The sequence below is a fragment of the Zalophus californianus genome, chromosome 1 (assembly GCF_009762305.2).
Source record: "Zalophus californianus isolate mZalCal1 chromosome 1, mZalCal1.pri.v2, whole genome shotgun sequence".
In the NCBI taxonomy this organism is placed as follows: Eukaryota; Metazoa; Chordata; class Mammalia; order Carnivora; family Otariidae; genus Zalophus; species Zalophus californianus.
In genome coordinates, this window is record NC_045595.1 from 15108717 (window position 1) to 15124135 (window position 15419).

The window sequence follows — 15419 nt, forward strand, 5'->3', positions numbered from 1 at the left end:
TCACCCCGAAATACTGCAGTGTATTCACTCACTGAGAGCAAGGGCATTTTCTTACTTAAGCACAGCGCTATTATCAAAGCTGGGAAATTGACGATGACACATTAATTGTGGAAGTCACAACCCTGATTCCCTTGTCCAGGCTTCCTTTTGTAAACTCCACTTGTGCGTGCCGGGAATCTCGCCAACGCCAGGGAAGGGGTGACACCCCCACCCCCCAGCCCCTCCTGTTGTGTGGATCCATTTCAGGGATGCACTGACATCTGAGTCCTGCTGGGGGCTGAAGGGTGGGGGATAAGATAAGAGCAGAGGCCACCTGCGGGAGAATTTGCATCCCCATCCTTCCCCAGCACACCTGGGGGCTGGTCTAGGAGCCCAATAGGACCAAACACTGCCTGACTGGTGTGTCCCCTCCTTCCCACTCCTTACGGAGAGCTCCGGGCTAGCAATGACCCCTACCACTTGTTGAGCCCACCAGAGTGCAGGAACTTTCAGTTCGTTGTTTGATCGAAATCTTATCCACCCAGGGAAGTTAAGTGACATCCCTCGGGGTCACACAGCTAGTAAGTGGCAGAGCCAGGATTCACCCCAGGCCTGATTCCCAGGGCCTTGGGCTTTCCACCACCACTGTGATGCTTGCCTCACAGTACTGGAACTTTCCTGAAATAAAACATTGGAAAAGTGGCTCGGTGACCCCAGGGGGCTCCTGGCCAGCTCGTGGCATGAACTGGCTAGTGACACCTCCTAGGAGAAGTCTTCTTTGTCCCATCAGCCATGGCATCACTCCACCATCTGCACCTTTTTCTCCCCAGTCTTTTTAAGTGTGTCTTGCCTTCAGTAATACATTGATGACAGTTTGATTTGCTCCATGGCCATGGGGAGGGAGCTTACTGTGAACTATGTGTGTACTTGTCAGGCAGTCCACTGGGCATTGTCACAGAAAGCCTCTCATGTAATCCAATAATTATGGGAAGAGGTAATAAAATCCACGTGAGGTGCAGAAACAGGCTCAGAAGGCTGATGTAATTTTTTTTGTTAAAGTTGGCTCTTTTATTTATTTATTTTTAAAGATTTTATTTATTTGACAGAGAGAGACAGTGAGAGGGAACACCAGCGGGGGGGGGGGGGGGGTGGGAGAGGGAGAAGCAGGCCTCGGGCCGAGGCAGAGCAGGGAGCCTGATGCGGGGCTCGATCCCAGCACTCTGAGATCATGACCCGAGCTGAAGGCAGCCGCTTAACCAGCTGAGCCACCCAGGCGCCCCAGGCTGGTGCAATTTGTTTTAAGACAGGCCCAGAGGCAAAGCTGAGACTGAAATCTAGGCCTTGCCACCCTCAGTTTGGGGCTTTTTTTTTTTTTTAACCCCACGCAGCTATACTTTAGCAAGATGCAGGTGACCAGGGCCTTATCAAAGTTCCCGAAGTGGGTGGCTGCCCGCAAGAGGGCACAATGCCTCTCTGCTCCAGAGCAAGAGTCCCGGTGGAGAGGCTCCACGGCGGTGCCTCGTGAGCAGGCAGCGAGCACTTCCCGCTTCCAGCAGCAGGGGGCAGTATGGGCCAGAGAATCGTTAGGCATCGCTAATTGGCGACAGACGCTCTTCCGTTTGGAACGGAGACCAGTGGACAGCAAACTTGGGGGTACACCTGTCCTGGGATCTTGTTTTTATTTTAACTTGTGACACTTTGTTCCTCATGGATTTTCTTGCACTCATTTTGATTTTTTAAAAATCTCACGTTCAAATATTATTTCTCATGATTACTGAGATTTTTTTTTAATTTTAACTTTTTACAATTTTTTTGGTGTTTCCTTAAATTTCGTACCCCAGGCGAGTGCTTCACACAGTGCTTCACTCATCTCACTGGTCCTGGCCCTGGCTCCAAGCTACAAACTTGGGAGAAGTTTCCAAGGCGTATATAAGCAATGATAGGAAGCCGGATTTTAAATTTTCAACTTCTCCTGGAAAGAACATCTCCTAATATTCTCCTGGAACTGACCTCTTTCATAATCATAACCCCTTCTTCTCTTTCCCATGGTGTGTTGCCTGGTGTGTCAAAAGCTTTGGGGATGCCAAACAAAGGGACAATTTGAAATATTGGTGTAGGTGTTGAGGTTAGGTCAGTTGTTCTCAACTTTGGCTGGACATTAGCATCACCTGAGGTACTTAAAATATCCAATGCCCAGGTTGCACGCTAGACTAATTAAATCCGAATCTCCGGGGAGTGGGACCGGGCACTGGGGGTATTTGAAGCTCTCCAGGTGATAACAAGCCATAGTGGTTGAGAACCATTGGCTACCAGGTTAGGATTTTGGAAGAAACACATCAGCCCCAGAATATCTTCCTCGTTGGTCTGCCTCAGTCTGCATTTCCCACCATTCTAAGCCTTGAGCAGTGATACCATGCACACTAATCAGTATTGACCAAAATAAGTTTGGTTACTTGTTTTATATTGATTTTCACAGGAAGTAGAGGCTCAGTTTGAAGGACTTGGTGTAAGTTAATTTCAGTAGGAAGTAGGCATGTTTATCTAGTTAGGATTAGATTTGGTTGCATATAATGGAAAAATCCCAAATAACAGGGCCTTACCACAGAAATCTGGAGGTAGATAGTCCAATGCTGGTATGGCATCTCTTTGGTCATAGGGGATTCAAGGTTCCTTTTATTTTCCCATTCTACCATTCTAGTGTGTGCTTTCCATCCTTGAGGTCACCTCATGGTCCATGATGGCTGCTGGAGCACCAACCATTATTATCCACATTCCAGGCATCAAGTAAAAGAATATGGGAGAATGGGCAAGAAAGTTCCAGTCAGCTTCCTTTAAGGAGCCTTCTCTTTTCCTTATATTTCATGGGCCAGAACTTTGTGAAATGCCTATCCACACAGAAGGCTGAGAAGTACAACCCTTTAGGTACCTTTGCTCCTCAAAATCAAACCTCTTTAAGGAAGAAAGGGCAAATAGTAGGTAACTAGCAGTTTGTAGTTGAAGCATGGAGCCACTGCAGACCCAGAGCTTGACCGTGGGAGGGAACTAGAAGCTAGAGGCAGAATTAAGTGATTTTGAAGAAGAAATGATGATTCATTCATCTGGTTCCCAAAAACTTGCTGCTGTGGGTCTTTCAACAGGAGAAGCTTGTTTTCAGTTGGGCGGCTGGGTCAGGCCCTAGCTCCTTTTTCAACAATTCCTAATTCCTAAGCACAGCTGTCTCAGCCTTACTTTTGGGTCAGTCATCTCCCAGGGCAGCCCTCTTCCTCAAGAGGCCAGATCTAGAAGGCCGTGACACCCAAGGTGCTTCCTGCCTGCCCCTGTCCGGATGGTAGAAGAAGTCTGGAGTCTTGTGCCTACAGGGCATAACTTGGCTGACCCTGGCTGCATTCTGTGAAGCTTTCTTTTTCACTCCCCTGGAGAGTTAGTTGCACACTGTATCAGTTATGGTCTCAGCAGGAAGCAGAATCCAACTGGGTTCAAAGGACTATAACGAAGGACGACGGGCAGTCCTCCTTTTGCACGGTCTGATCTAGGTGAATTTCAATTATCACTAATTTTAATCATTTTAAATTACGCCAGGCCCCCAACAAGCCGGTTAAAATTTCAGTTACACTGGTATAGTAACTGTGAGCAAGTGCATAAAGCTTCAATTGTGAAGGTCTAGTTGGACTGCTAGCTCTTTAGTCCAGAAATCACTACGTGAACGGCAGATACACAGTGTGATCGGTGACCAGTCATGTCACCTCTTTCCAAGACAGTGGGTGACTGGCCACTACATATCGGTTACTCAGTTCATGCACAGCCAGCAAAGCATGCCGTTGGGGTGCCTCGTCTCCCACGGATGAACTCAGGGGACATTTTACAAAGATGGATAACAAACAGGGAACTGGCCAATAGAGATGAAAATGCAGCAAAGCAATGAAACGTGATAGAAATTGGAATGTAGATGGGAGTCAGGAACAGGCAAGGCACTTGTTCAAACTCCTCCTGGCAAGACTTTCCAAAGAAATACTTTCTCAAAGGCTGTATTGTTTCAAATTAGTGAATTTAATATTTGTACTACTTTTTCTCTTAGCAACGGTAATGTTTTCACAAACCTTTTGAAAGGTCAGTCGTAATTTTCCCCACGGATCATTAAGGTTATTTTGCACAGTTGCAACTTGCGTGGTCCTTTTTACAGCCTCCAAAAGCATGGTGAGGACCCCTATATTTAGAGAGATATGGGGGTGCCTGGGTGGCTCAGTCAGTTTAGCATCTGCCTTCGGCTTAGGTCATGATCCCAGGGTTCTGGGATGGAGTCCTGCATCAGGCTCCCTGCTCAGCGGGAAGCCTGCTTCTCTCCCCCTCTGCCTCTCCCCCCGCTTGTGCTCTCTTGCGCACTCTCAAATAAAATCTTTTTAAAAAATAAAAATTAAAGAGGCGGGCGTTCTCAGCAAGTGAGCAAGGGAAAGCGGGGCATTCTGAAGCCAGCCACGGCGGGGAGCACGCTGTAGGCCAGGAGGATGGGTCGCAGGGGTGGGTGTGCAAATAGTGCCACTGGAGCCTCAGAGCAGGAACACATGGGGAGAGCTCTGCACAGAGGGATGCAGCCACAGCCAGAAAATGCAGGCCAGCGCCCAGAGGGGGACTGGGAGAAATATCTTAACACCTGCCTCTGTGGGCCTCCACCGTTCCCCCTCCCCTTCCCCCCAGCTTGGCAGGTGCTTCCTTCCCACTGGGTGCACCCAGCTGAAAGGCAGGCGGCAGTAGGTCCAGGCAGGAAATGCAGTCTGGTTGGGCTCCCAGGGCAAATGACAGAGTAGCGGTGGGCGGAGCCTGGAAAGGGGCGGAAGTACACTTAACATGCATTGACATTTTTATGTCCATGCCCTGCAGTCCAGGGCAAAGTCACCTGCATCTCTGGTGCTCAGTGCTAACACATTCCCTTGGTAAAGACTAAGTGAACACACATGGGAATGTGGGGTTCCATTCTTCCAACACAGGGCTCCTGCCATCTGCACCCTGGAATTCCCTCGGTGCTGCTTGTCATACTGGCTGGGACACAAAACACAAACAGGGTCAACAGGAAGGAGAAAAAGCGAACTCAATGTTTTTCAGCCAGTGTTTATAGGGAAAATTTCGAGGGAGAGTCCCCCAAACTCGGTAGATTTTCAGCAAGATGGGCTGGGAAAGTTTCAAATTACATTCTAAATGCAACAGACAGAATGTCAGGGCGGGCGTGGGTACATCTCAGATGTTACTGCATATAAAGCATATTGCTTGGAATCAACTGTTCAAGCATTTTGCTTTCTGTCATGAGTTTCTGTAACTTATATAAGGCATTTCGTGTGCTTTAGCTACATCTCTGGAAATCTCTTGGGGGTCTGGGACCCTTGTTAAACAAAAACTCGCTATCTAAATAGAAAGGAAGCGCCGGTTGGCCTTCAGCAGAATGTCAGGCTTTTTGCAGCTCTGTTGCTCTGAGGCTGATTCCGGGAGGAGCATCTCCATCCAGGGGGCCCCAGGCCCCGGGGGTCTCCCCACGAAGTCCATTTTGCTGGCTTCCTTGCCAGAGGGTGAAGAGGATCGGTTGGGCAGTTTCTCAGCCTCAGCACTACTGACATCTGGGGCTGGATAACCCTTTGCTGAGGGTGCCGTTCTGTGCACTGCTGGACGCTCATCAGCATCCCTGACATCCACGCACTAGATGCCTGCAGGGCCGGTTGCAGCTGCCACAGCCCAAGTCTGCAAAATCACCCCCTCCCCACCACTGAGAGGTTAAGAAGCAGTGAGAGAAGAGGGTCCCAGCGAAGCCCTCACAGAAAAGAGCCGGGCAAAAAATAGCTGAGGCAGACCTTATTTGTCTGATGCTCCAAATTCAGGGACTTATAAAGAAACCGTATTTCCCAAGCCAACATTCAGTGCACGTGACTTCAGGGAGGCTTTTTAAAGAAACACTCTTCTGTGAGTTTATTTCTTCACCAGCAGTACACAGGTTGTACATTTGTGTAGGGTTTTCCTCCCCTCCTCTCTTCCCCCTTTAATTCTCACGGCCATCTCCCTCAATAAAGCTCTTGCATGTCTAATCCCATCTTGGCCCCTGCTTCTAGGAGGATTTAAGCTGGTTCAATGACTCAGTGGTGCTGCCGACGGAGGCCCCGTGTGCCCCCCACCCAGGGGGTGCGGCTCCGATGGCTACAAGAGAGCGGGCCGCAAGAAGCAGAGTGGACTGACAGCCTTGGCTGCCAGCGGCCCCCGCCTTCGGGACAGGAGGCCTGGCTGCCTCTGGGGCAATGACTGAGCAAGGCAGAGGTGCGGCAGGGGCTCGGCAGGGGCCCCGGTGCCACACCCTTCCCACCCAGTGCCGCCCTGGGGACTCCTCTAATGGGGAAGTTCAGCCTGCAGAGTCCCCAGTGGCCTGGCCAAGATTTTCTCAGAATTGCACTGCGGCCTGGGGCCTGGGGCCCTTCCTCCTAGTGCTCTCCCTCTCTGCTTAAGCAGGGGGGCTGGGCCTGTATTGCAGAGGGCTCCCCCTGCCTGTTCCTGCTCCCTCAAACCCTTGATCCCTCACAGGTGTTTCCCCAAATAACCCTCTTGCACTTCTAATCCTATTTTGCTGTCTGCTCCTCAGAGGATCAGACAAGTAATGGATTCCCTTCACTACAAAAATGGACTTGTATAAACCCAGATTGTTTGTAGCAAAACTATATCCCAGGTAATCGAATAGTGATACTTAGTACCAGAAAATTGGGATGTATGGTCACACCCCCCAGGTTTCCTGAGAGTGGACTGTATTTCTAAGTCAGGATTATCTGTACTAAGAAGGGCCCCTGCTTACTGCCTTTCCTACCCCTTTACTGGGACTTTCTCCAATAATTCAGAAGGCACCTGCACATGAGTGGTACCCTAATTCCCCTCCTCCCCGCCCCCCCCGCCCCCCCCCCCCCCGCTTGCCGCCCCTGCCAACATGGCTTCGGAATCCCATTCTCTCGAGAGAGAAAGGGCACCCTGGATCCGTTCAGGTGACAGAGATATGAATACTCTAAGCTAAGCTGCTATCCCCCCCATCCCAAATCCCCCTCCTTATTCTCATCTATCCTTTCTTCCTCTTCCAGGGAAATGACCCTTATCCCACCATGAAGATATAAGATAGGATAGAGAGAAGGCTGCAACTTGAAGGTCAAGGCTTTGCCTTTGCAGTGAGAAAGAGGAAAGTAGTTCCTGGCAGCAGGCTCCGACCAGCCTGGGGCTCACAGCTAGACTGCGACGTTCTGCTGCTGAATAGAGCCGATCTCACGGATCACATCAGGCAAGGTCTTCCACAGTCATGTCTGAGGGCAGACAAAATCAAGGCCCCTGTGTAAACCCCCAAACCCACCCAACGTCCCCCACTCCCAGCTAACGCAAGTGATGGCTGTCTCTTTACCAACCACAGCTTTAGCTCCGCTGTTTTTGTCTCAGCTTCTATATAAAAATCAAGATACCCAATCATAGAATAGATCCTGCTTTCTTGGAGCTGCCCCCACAGTCCTTAACACAAGTTCTATTCTAACTCCCTTGTGACACCTTCAGACTGAGATGCCCCTCGACGCCTCATCTAGACACGTATGCAGTCTCCCTCATTGCAACAAATCAGTAAATCCAACTTTGTTCCTGGTGGTCTTTGGCTGTGGGCAGAGACAAGTGGTCCACAGGTGGCCAGGTACTGGCTTGTCCTGGGACTTCAGCTCCTGGGCCTGTTTCCAAGGTGCCGCATCCATCCTATGAGCGAAAAAGAGAAGAAACTGAAGGCAAGACAATGACCGAAAAAAAAAAGAAAGAAAGAAAAGAAAAGAAAAGGCTTCATATATACAGCTGAGGTGTAGATGAATCTCCTGACTCTGGTTCCAATTCTAACTAGTTGCTCTGCGGCCTTGAACAATTCATACAAAAGTGGAGCTACATGTATCCTTCAGAGGCCTGCAAAGTAAGTTTTAAACAAGTCAAGGATGAGAACAAGCGGGCCCAAGGGCCGGCATACAAAAAGCACTTGCTCGTGGCTGGGAGGAACTGGCAGGGTGAGGGAAAAATGGAAGGTACAGAGAACATGATGGTCAAAGTCTGATCATCTCAGGGAGAGAGAAGAGCTAAGAACATCAGAGGGAAACAGAGCTGTACATGGAACCTAGGAGACAGAGAAAAGGGGAGGCCAAGTTCATCCTGACTGGGAATCCTCTGCCCTTGAAGTATTCCTCAGCCAAGGGAAAACAGATCTGGGGAGAAATGGTGCGGGGCTGGCAAGATTGGGCAGAAAAGCACTGAGGGAGGGGTCAGGGAGAAGAGAGAGGGACATCCACCCCCGGGGAATGGAGTTCAAAGTCCACCTCTGAGTGTGAGCTGAAGCGGGAGCCCCAGATGGGCAAGGGTTCCCCTTACCTTTATGTGTCAGAAGGAAGCTAGACTCCAGAGCAGGTGCCAGGGCCCAGCCTCCACAGCAGCCTTTATCCAAGACTCCACCTTGGGTTCTCTGAGCAGCCACCAATTTAGAAATGTACAGGCCTTTCAAGAGAAACAACAGATCAATAACGAGGGTGGCCTTCCAGAGACTCAAGAGGCCAAAATTAACAGCCCAACGTCGAACGGGTGAGAGGAAGCAGTTGTTAGGAAAACAGATGCTTTCAAGGAGGGACGAGACGAAAGGGGCCATGAGCTCGAAGACGAGCAACGGAGAGGTGCCTGGATGGGTTTCCGCACTTCCCACCTGCGCCCGGCTGGAGCGGGGGCAGGTGCGCAGGCCGACCAGTGCCCCCAGCAGGAGGGCCCCGAAGCCTCGCCGTCCTCGCACACCGCCACCCTTCCGAGCTGCGGACTTGAACTGTGGTTGGGAGATGCATGCTCACCCCCGCCTCCCAAAAAAGCGGGCCCAAACCGTGAGGTGAGGTGTCTGCTAGAGCAAACCTCTTCTGTCCTCAGTGGTGAAAACGTTCGCCAGAAACTCACTCAGCAAGCCCGTGGCACAGTTTCATGGATAAACGGGCTCGTTCTCCATCCGCCCACGTCCTCGACTGGGGTCCTGGCGTTTCTTTATTCGCACGCCGCCGCCGAGGCCTAAAACCTGCCTTCAACGCGCTTCTGCCCTCCGATCAGTGCCCTCTACCCGGAGGCCCACGTGCAAGGCGCCTTTGCGGGCAGGGCCGAGCGGGGCTCAGGGCCTCCTCCGTGCTGTCCCACCCTAACCAGAGGGCCGTTCTCGGTTGTGTGCGGAGGGGCCGGGCGTGCCGAGGGACGAGGACCGACTCGACTTCGCGAGACCAACGGCGCCAACCGCCTGCTGAGATCCAGCCAACGGCGGCCCGGCCCCGCCCCCCCACGATCCCGCCCCTCCCCGGCATGGCCCCGCCCCGTCTCCCCTCCGTCCAGCCCCGCCCCTGTCTGACCCCGCCCCACCCCGTCCAGCCCCGCCCCAACCTGGCTCCGGCCCAGCCCGGCTCCGCCCCATCCGCCCCGCCACGCCCTACCATTCCCGGCTCCGCCCCTCCCGGCTCCGCCCCCCGGCTCCGCCCCTCCCGGCTCCGCCCCTCCCGGCTCCGCCCCTCCCGGCTCCGCCCCCCCCGTGCTCCGCCTGGCCCCTCCGTGCCGTCCGGCTCCTCCCCATTCCTGCCCCTCCCCCCCCCCCCCCCCCCCCCCCCCCCCCCCCCCCCCCCCCCCCCCCCCCCCGCAAGTCCGTTGCCTACACCACGCCCCTGCCGCCTCCGTTTCCCCACGCTCACAGCCTAGCCTCCGCCACACCCTCGCTCCGCCTTGGTCTCAAGCTCCCTCCCCTCCCTTAGGCGTCGCCCGCAGGGTATCCTACTCCAAGCCTCAGCGTCTTTCTCACCCTTTGGGCCTGTGAGGCCCTGGCATCTTTTGCACCAGTTGTCCTCACTGTGGTCCATTTCATAGTCTAAAATCGTGGTTTGGAAGTGGAAGGCAGGATGGAGAGCCGGGACAGTTTGGACATAGGCCTCAAGACCTGCCTCGTTCTGCCCTGAGAGATGAGGAGGAAGGAAAGGTCTGCATGTCCGGCCTCAGGGCTCTTGCCTCACAGCCCCAGGATGAGAGCTTTACCTTATGAAGTAGAAAGATCTGGAAAGATTAGGGGCTGAGGTAACCCAGGATCTTGGATGTTGTTGTTGGCATTTGGGGGGCAGCTCTTGGAGATGCCTGGGAGGAAGATGTGCCCTGAGCACCAGCAGTCCTATATATAATGGTCCTCTTGTGGCAAGAGCTCTTTCATTGGAATTTGCTGGAAGAATTTGACCAGCCAAGGAGACAAAGCTCGTGATTCCCTTACCCCTTCCTCATGTCATGGCTTATGCAGCATCTTGGGGCATCTGTTCAGAGAAGGGTCAAGGATGGTGTCTGTTCTGCAGAAGCTCATCCCTAGTGTAGCCATTATCTTCAAAACCTTCTTCCTGATTGTTTGGGTCCTTAAAGAACCGGGGAAAGAGGACTTGAAATATGTCAATTCAGAAACTTGAGAAGGGACTAAAACATCGTAGAAGTGTCCACTCTTTCCACCCCAAACCCTGGGTGTGCCGAGGTGGATCAAGAATACTCCAGAGTGCCATCCTCTCCAACTGAGCCTGTTTGGTTATTTATTTATTTATTTTTTCTCAGTAGCTTGATTATGGGTTTCCTCTCCCCTTCAGGTGAGAAAAATATTAGGTTGCTACTAAAGAAACAGTAGTTCTCTCTGCAAAGGTTTGGATCAAGATCAAATCTTGAGGTGAGCCTGTCTCTCACAGGTGCAGAATCTATAACCTAGCTGCTCTGGCCGTCAGCATTGTTGAGGACAATGTTGAGGATACAGTGCATGATTTCTTTTCCTTTTTTTTTTTTTTAAGATTTTATTTATTTATTTGACAGAGAGAGCACAAGCGGGGAGCAACAGGCAGAGAGAGAGGGAGAAGCAGACTCCCCGTTGAGCAGGGAGCCCGATGTGGGGCTCGATCCCAGGACCCCGGGATCATGACCCTAGCTGAAGGCAGATGCTTAACAGCTGAGCCACCCAGGCGCCCCAGTGCATGATTTCTTTTTAAAGCATCCAAAATGTAAGTTATTAGTCAAAGGATATTGCTAGGAAATCATTGCAATATGCTTTAATTGGTTTACAGATTAATGTAGCTTGTTTGCTAATGTAAGTAACTTGCAATGTATTCTGTTGCCTTGGGAGCAATGCTAGAAACAAAAGCTCCGAATTGGGAAAATTGAATGAAAATTGGCTAAGAGTCCTCATCACATTTTCTTACTGCCCCTCCAGCCTCAGCCCCACATAACATTCCTCTTCTAGTTTAGAAGTGTCTTAAGCCCCTCAAGAGAGCATGCCCCACTTGTTGCATGAATGGGTGAGTGCTATCACCTAAGGTTTGTAATCTCCCCTGCCCCCCACCCCACCTGCCACATGTCTGAACCTTTCCTTCTAGCTCTTCACAGGGCAGCTGCTTCTCCACCCACACTTAGCCTTAGCACCGTGTCTTCCACATCGGATGTATTCCATAGGAGTGAAGTGAAATAACTGAATTGAGTTGGACACCCAGCAGAATAAATACCACACAGTTTAGTGCCACCGGTGCTAAAATTCTTCATGCGCATCAAAGCAGATGTGATGCCATGTTCAATTATTGCTCAATTCTTGGCAAGGATCTGAAGACAGATAGAAACATCTTGATCTATTTGTGCAAGAAGTCCGTGCTTGCAGCATCTGTAGCAAGTGTAAATTTTTATCTTAAAAATCGATGTCTCTGGCCTGGAGAAAATTAGATTGATTTTTTTTTTTTTTTTAAACACCAAAGACAGAGACTTCATTATCTCGAAAGGGGTTTGCTATCCATGTTTTTTAAGGAAAACATAATTGAAGATAAAACTTCATCCTGGGTATACTGGACTGATTTGACACTAGACCTTTTTCTAAAAGGTATAGGGCACTTTTGTCTTCATTATTGGAAACATCTCTGTAGCTGGTGCTTCTCAAAGAGACTATCTGCCGAAATATCACTAGGGTGCCATTCAGGCGGAAGTGAGGAAGATTTCTGGAAAGATGTAACCCCTGACTGGAAGGATCGCCTCTGAAGAACGTATCTCCCTATTGTCCTTCCTTCATCTGGGCCTCAGTTTCTGCAACTGTAAAATGAATGGGCTGGTCACCAGATAATCTTTAACATTCCTTCTAATGAAAACTTTCACAATTCTTTGTTTTTTTGTTTTGTTTTGTTTTTGCAGGCAGAAATGAAGGGCAATTGGCCAGCTAATACCAAATGATGAATCTTAGGTGTTTGTTGTTGTTGTTCTTAAAAGTGATTCTGTGGGCACCTAGGTGGCTCAGTCTGTTAAGCCTCTCCCTTTGGCTCAGGACATGATCCCAGGGTCCTGGGGTTGAGCCCCACAGCATCAGTCTCAGTGCTTGGGCAGGGAGCCTGTTCCTCCCTCTTCCTCTGCCTGCCGCTCCCCCTGCTTGTGCTCTCTCTCTTTCTCTCTGTCAAATAAATAGATAAAATCTTAAAAAAAAAAGTGATTCTTGTAAGGAAAGACTTCTGCTGTCGCTAGGTCTCCCAAAGTATTAGTGTCCACAGGTAAGTGTTTGCATTTCAAACAGAAACCCTGAAAATAGCAGGAGGGTGAAGTCTGGCCTCTGTAAACCAGGCATTGCTTGGAATGAGTCACAGACTATCTTAAAAATACTGGAAATCTTAATTAGTGTTTTTTCTTCTTAAATCAGTTTTACTGAGATGCAACTGACCTACACTAAAATGCACACATTTGAAGTGAACTGCTGATCAGTTTTGACAAATATTTGCTCCCAGAGAAACTGCCACCCCCGTTACCCTCTAATGTTCCCTCATGTCCTTTTGTAGCCAGTCCTCATCAGACTGGATCTTCAGTGTAGATACATCACCCCTTCGCATCCCATTTTTTGACTTTCCTAGGGACACAGAGGTGAACAAAGGCCACGTCCTTGCACTCAGGGGGCTTACACGCGCTGTAGGGTGAGCAATTCTTCAGTGAGCCCAAGCCCCAGCTTAACTAATTCAGCCTCTCTTACTGGATAAAGAGACAAGACTCTGTTTAGACCTTTAGAGGATGCCCGACGTGGGGGCTTCCCTCACACTTGAAACAGATCGTTTTTTTCCCTTAGGGCGCCTGGGTGGCTCAGGGGGTGAAGCGTCTGTCTTTGGCTCAGGTGATGATTCCCGGGTCCTGGGATCAAGCCCCACGTTGGGCCTCTGCTCAGCGGGGAGTCTGCTTCTCCTTCTCCCTCTGTGTGCACTCTCTCTCTCAGATAAATAAATAAGATCTTAAAAAACCCAAAAAACCAAAAAAACCGAAAAACCCAAATCGCGTTTTCCCACAGGATGAGGAAGTTCTTACTATGTCTCCTACAGCTGAATACCAATGGTGTCTTCCCTTCTGTTCCTTTTTTTTTTTTTTTTTTTGCAACAGCTCTGGAAGCCAACCCCAGAGCTCTCAGTGGGTAACAGCGGGGAGCAGAATTGCTGGGTTCTTCAGATGCATTTTGTTCTCCCTCTCTTGAAGGTGCTAGCTTGTTTTAGAAAAACACTTAGCCCACAAGAATTATTTGTTTTCCTGAAGAATCATGATGTAATAGTAAATGTCTACACTCAGTGGGACAAACAACGTAGAATAAGTTGGCAAAGTTAGATACAAGACTGGTTAATATCCCACAGGGCCATGAAACCATAACTTTTGAGGTTATCTTTTCTACTGGCCAGAGTTCATTTGCATCTGTACCTGACAAAAATCATTCCCAACTTATCAGTTTTCTACAAATGAACATATACTCTTGAAAAGGAGTCTAGGTCCCAATCAATAGTAAGTCAACCAAAAATTTCATTTCTTTATAGCACTGGATGATCTTTAAGTGAACTTGTTAGACAATGCTCTGGAAGCCTCGGAAAGGACATTCAGTTCATCATTTTGCATAATTTTCAAGTTTTGGATAATCTGTCTTTACACGATTGACCATAATCCTGCAAAATAATAACCAAGCCTCATTAGACCAAAGGGACAAGTGCCTCTTCCGTGGCCTGTTGAGCTGTTGAAGCTGATGATACTACCACCCTTATATCAGATGTCTTTCTCCCCACATCTCTCCTCTATCACCTGGGGGAGTTGGGGATGTCTTAGTACAATCTGACAGAGGAGTTACTTCTTGCAGCTTCCTGTTTGGTGTCTTCCTGTAATGGCAAAGACCATTGCTCAAGAATATTTGGCTTTCCTGAAAAAAAAATTGGGGCTCTGAGTAAAACGATTGATTCATTCTTCTTTGGCAACTTTGTTTTATTTTATTTTTTTAGACTGATTGATTTTTAAAGATTTTATTTATTTATTTGTCAGAGAGAGAGAGCACAAACAGGGGGAGTGGCAGGCAGAGGGAGAAGTGGTCTCCCTGCTGAGCAAGGAGCCTGATGTGGGACTCCATCCCAGAACCCTGGGATCATGACTTGAGCCAAAGGCAGATGCCCAACTGACTGAGCCACCCAGGCGTCCCTATTTTATTTTATTTTTAAAAGATTTTATTCATTTATTGGAGAGAGAGTGAGAGAGAGCATGAACAAGAGGAGGGGCAGTGGGAGAAACAGACTCCCCGATGAGCAGGGAGCCCGAGGAGGTGGGGCTCCATCCCATCTTCCCCCCCAACATCGTGAGCAGAGCTGAAGGCAGATGCTTAACCGACTGAACCACCTAGGTGCCCCCCCCTCCAGCAACTTTATTTATTTATTTTTAAATAGTATTTATTTATTTTTTAATATTATTTATTTATTTATTTATTTGACAGAGAGAGACACATGAGAGAGGGAACACAAGCCTGGGGGGGAGGGGGTTGGGAGAGGGAGAAGCAGGCTTCCCGCTGAGCAGGGAGCCTGATGCGGAGCTCGATGCGGAGCTCGATCCCAGGACCCTGCGATCATAACCTGAGCCGAAGGCAGCCCTTAACTGACTGAGCCACCCAGGCGGCCCCCTCTTCAGCAACTTTAAACTGAGCTTTTAGTGACTTTACTTACAGAAAGACATCTAAGCAGAAGAAGGGAAATAGGCAGATCCTGAGTCATAGTAATCCCTATGCCAGAGGCCCCAGAGAAGGCTTGCCCTAATGCTCTGCAGGTCTATGTCATTAGGAGCCCCAAAATACTGAGTGAAGACATCAACAGCCACTAAAAAGTTTTATAAATACCTTTTAAAAACTTGAATTATAGTTGACATGCAGTATTAATATTGTATGAGTTTCAGGTGTACAACGCAGTGATTTGATGATTATTTACATTATGAAACACTCACCATAGTAAGTGTAGTCACTGCACAAAGTTATTACAGTATTATTCAATGTGGTTTGAAGTGGTAGGGTTTGGAGTCGATGGCCAAGAAAGAATTCTTGAGACATCTTTGTTGCAAAAAGGTGGTTTTATTAAAGCACCGGGACGGGA

The 15419-nt window shown here is 49.4% G+C and overlaps 1 long non-coding RNA gene across 1 annotated transcript; it reads right to left on the reverse strand.

Moving 5' to 3' along the window:
• Positions 1-6950: 6950 nt before the first annotated feature.
• Positions 6951-9248, reverse strand: LOC113918454. The gene is made up of 3 exons (XR_003518562.1): positions 8938-9248; positions 8374-8496; positions 6951-7719 (listed from the first exon to the last, which is right to left on the reverse strand). It is a non-coding gene; the product is annotated as an uncharacterized LOC113918454 (long non-coding RNA).
• Positions 9249-15419: the final 6171 nt, after the last annotated feature.